Source organism: Chrysochloris asiatica, unplaced genomic scaffold (genome assembly GCF_000296735.1).
Source record: "Chrysochloris asiatica unplaced genomic scaffold, ChrAsi1.0 scaffold00445, whole genome shotgun sequence".
Classification (NCBI taxonomy): Eukaryota; Metazoa; Chordata; class Mammalia; order Afrosoricida; family Chrysochloridae; genus Chrysochloris; species Chrysochloris asiatica.
In genome coordinates, this window is record NW_006408963.1 from 699,746 (window position 1) to 704,223 (window position 4,478).

A 4,478-nucleotide genomic window follows, 5' to 3' on the forward strand; every position below is an offset into this window, starting at 1 on the left:
GACCCCAGGCGGTCGGGCCCCGCGGAGCGTCGCCGCCTGCGCAGTGCCGGCCAGCCCAGAGGGTCCCGCGGGCCGAGCAACCTCCCCAAAGCCCGGGCGCAATGGCAGCTCCTCTCCACCTGTCCATCCGCCTCCCCTCAAAGACTTCTCTTCCAACTAGCATTCCCGCCCTGTCGTTGAAATGGTCACCTTTGTTTAAAAAAAAGAAAGAAAGACTAGGGTGGGAGCCGGGGGGTGGGTCTTCAGAAGAGTCCCTGGAGCGGCTTCGACTCGGTGGCGCCCTGCCGTGCAGCGCTGGCCGCCTGGGTCCCGCCGGGCACTCCACATTCCGCTTCTCTCCAGATCCTGCCCCCTCTTCTTGAGCAAACTGGAGAGAGAAGGCCTTGGCCTAGCCAACAACAGGAGGGCTCGGTTCCCAGGGGGCCAGGGGCGCTGCTGAGCCTGGCCCCTTGATTTAATCCCTTGATTAAATTGCTGCATGCTTCGTTTTCAGGCTTGGGCAAGCGACCAAATCATTAACCACACAGAGCTGTGTCATTCATTCGACAACAACGACATCGACAAAGATGTTGACCATGGCTCCACTGAAGCCAGTCGTGGATAACAGGAATAGAGAGTAATGGGCCTGCTTGGACTCTGGAGCAGGATACTGTTTCATCCCTGGTTTCTCCGAAAACCAGAACTTGAGACCAGGATTGGTGTACAGGTCGTTTGTTTTGGGACGTGGTCCCCGGGTTCAGGAGTGGTTACCTGGGGAGACAGAGGGGCGAAGGGAAGGCCTGTACAGGGGGTACCTTCTCAGTGCCGCGCCCCTCGGAGCAGTTGGTGCTTGACCCTGTAGAATTGTCTGCCTGAGACCAAAGAGGGGAGCCCATATTTACCGCTGCCTATCATCCTTTGCTCAAGAGCCACCTCACAATGGAGAACTTCCTTGCCTCCCCACAGGCTTCCCAGTGAGATGTCGAGCAACCCTGTAAAGCTGAGCGCAGCAGGAGCAGCTGGAGGGTCTGGCCGTGTCCACTATAGTCCACCCTTGACAGTGTTCAAATCCTCTCATCTCCACCATTCCTTACTACCGGAGCTCAGTCTCGGTAAGAGACTTCATCAGAAGGACTACTGAAATGGACTAGAGTCCCTCCCCAAGTGCTGTCATTGGATGGAAGCTGATATGGCTAACCATCCTTCCTCTCTATATCAGCTTTTTAAACAACTTGTTATTTGGAAGCAATCTTAGATTTACAGAAAAACCGCAGAAACACTACAGAGAATTCCCATATACCCTTCTCTCACCTTCCCCTAATGTCAACACCTTGTGTGACCTTAGTACAGTGGCCGAAACTTAGAAATTTACATTGACGTAAGACTACTAAAAAAAAAAAAAAGTATAAATTATACGAATGCCACCAGTTTTCCCATCAACGTTCTTATTCTGGTTCAGAATTCAATCCTGGATCCCATACTACCTTTACTTTTGTCTCCTTAAGCTCAGAATTCAATCCTGGATCCCATACTACCTTTACTTTTGTCTCCTTAAGCTCAGTCCTTCCAGGCCTTTCAGAATCTTGACACTTTTGAAGTGTTCATGTTAAGTACCATGGCTGACTCGTAGCAACCCTAGACCGCGTTTGCCAGGCTTTAAATCGTCTCCCAGGGAGCTGTTGGCAGGCTCAAACTGCAGATCATGTGGTTTGTAGTCTAGTGCTTGTTGTCTGGAACCACCATACTCCCCTTTAAAATGGGGTGGTTGTTGTTAAGTACCGTGTACTAGGCAACTATTTTATTGTCTCTTCCTCCATTTGGGTTTGTCGGATTTTATCTCATGATTAGACTGAGGTTACATGTTTTCAACAAGAATATCCTAGCTGCCATAGACCATTCTCATATGAAGGGGTAGATGATATCTCAATGTTTTAATAGCTGGCAATCATTACTACTGTGGTATTTACCTGCTGGTGACTTTTGTATCAGCTAACTTTGGTGGTGTAACACACTATCCAAAAATGTAGCTTAAAACAACAAACATTTATTAGCTAACAAATTCATGAGTTAGCTTTTTGGACTGGACGCAGTGATCTTGGCTTCTCGTTTCTGTTCCATGTGTCTCCTCCAGCAGGCGAGGTTGGTCTCGTTCACATGGCGGTAAAAGGGTTCCAAGCAGCAAGAGAAGGCAAGTCCCATAGCAGGCACATAACAACGATACTTGTGTTGGACCCCTGGTAGGAGAAGCAGTGGACTGCTTAACCTCAAGGTTTGTGGTTCAAATCCACCAGCCACTCTGCAGGAGAAAGGACTGTCTGCTCCTGTAAAGATTTGTAGTCTCTGAAACCCTAAGGAACAGTTCTGCTCTGTTCTAGAGGCTCACTATGAGTCCATATTGACTTGCTGGCAATGGGTTTAATGTCCTATTAACCAAATCCAGTCACATGGCCAACTCTACATTTAGGGGCTGAAGAAAAAGACTCCAGCTCTTTATGGGAAGGATGATAAAGTTTTATTGCAAATGAATGTGAGTGTGTGTGTCTGAGTGGGAAGTAGTTGTGGTCATGTGATCATACCATAAGATCACGGACTAATAGTATTGAAGGAAGCAGTCCAAACTGCACTGATGGCATTGGTAAAAAAAACAAACAAACAAGGCTCCAATAAGTGATAGAATACAAGCTGAAATGTTTCAATGAAATGATATGACACTGGAGGCACTCACTCATCTATGCCAAGAAATTTGAAAAGCAGCTCCCTGGCCAGCCAATTGGAAGAGATACATATTTGTTCCATTGCAAACACAGGTAGCCCAACAACGCAGAAATTCTCCAACAACATCAGTTATATCGCATGCAAGTAAAATTCTGCTCCAGATCATTTGAAAATAGTTACAGCAGTACACCGGCAGGGAGCTACCAGAAATTCAAGCCGGATTCAGATGAGGACATAGAACAAGGGATATCATTGCTGATGTTAGATGGATCTAGGCCGAAAGCAGAGAATACCAGAAATATGTTTACTTTTCCTTTATTGGTTATGCAAAGGCTTTTGACGGTGTAGATCATGACAAACTATGGATAACATTGCAAAAACTGAGTATTCCAATTAATTGTGCTCATGCAGAATCTGCACATAGGCCAGAACAAGGGGATAGTGTGTGACTTAAAACCAGGAAAGGTGTGTGTGTGAGTTGTATTCTTTCACCACTCTTATTCAACCTGTATGCTGAGCAAATAATCCCGGAAGCTGGGTTCTATGAAAAAGAACAGGGCATTCGGATTGGAGGAAGGCTTATTAATAGCTTGGGATATGCAGATGACACAACCTTGCTTTCTGGTAACAAGGAAAGACTTCAAATACTTACTGATGAAGATCAAAGACTACAGCCTTCAGTATGGATTGCAATTCAATGTAAAGAAAACAAAAATGCTCACAGATGGACCAATAAATACCATCATGGTCAATGGACAAAAGACTGAAGTTGTCAAGAATTTCATTTGATTGGATCCACAATCAACGTCTATCGGAAGCAGCTAGTCGAATGACGTCCCGCATTAAGCCAAGACCTCTTTGAAGCATTCTAGAGCAAAGATATCAGTGTGAAGACTAAGATCCACCAGACACGTGTTGACCTGACCCATTCCATGGTATTGTCAGTAGCTTCATATGCATGTGAAAGCTGGACAAAGACTAAGGAAGACCAAAGAAGAAGTGATGACTTATGGTGCTGGAGAAGAATATTGAAAATACCATGGACTGCCAGAAGAACAAACCAATCAGCTTTGGAAGAGGTACAGTACAGCTGGATTGCTTCTTAGATGCAGCAATGGTGGCACTTTGTCTGTCTTACTTTGAGCATGTTGTCAGAAGCAGCAAGTACCTGGAGAAGGACATCATGCTTGGTAAAGTGGAGCATCAGCATAAAAGAGGAAGACCCCCCAATGAGCTAGATCGACAGAGTAACAACAACAGTGGGCTCAGTCATGACAACAATTGATGTCACAGGACAGGGCAGTGTTTCATTCTGTTGTACACAGGGTTGATATGAATCAGAACTAACTCAACAGCACCTAACAACAACAACAACAACAACCTCCATCATCCATTCTAAATTTCCTTCATCCTTGTTGATGTTAGGTGCCATTGAGTCGGCACCAACTCGTAGCGACCTTATTTATGCACAGCAGAACGAAACAATATCTGATCCGGGGCCAACCTCACTACCACTGCCACACTTGAGTCCATCGATGCTGCCACCTGGCCAATCCATCTCGTTGGGGGTCTTCTTCTTTCTCTCTGACCCTCCACCTTACCAAACATGATATCCTTCTCAAGCAACTGGTCCCTCCTGACAATATGTTCAAAGTATGAGAGACGAAGTTTGTCCATCTTGGCCTCTAAGGAGCACTTATTCCAAAAAAGATCTATTGGTTCTTTTGGCAGCCCATGACACTTTTAGTATTCTCCTCCAACACCATCATTCAAAGGCATCAATT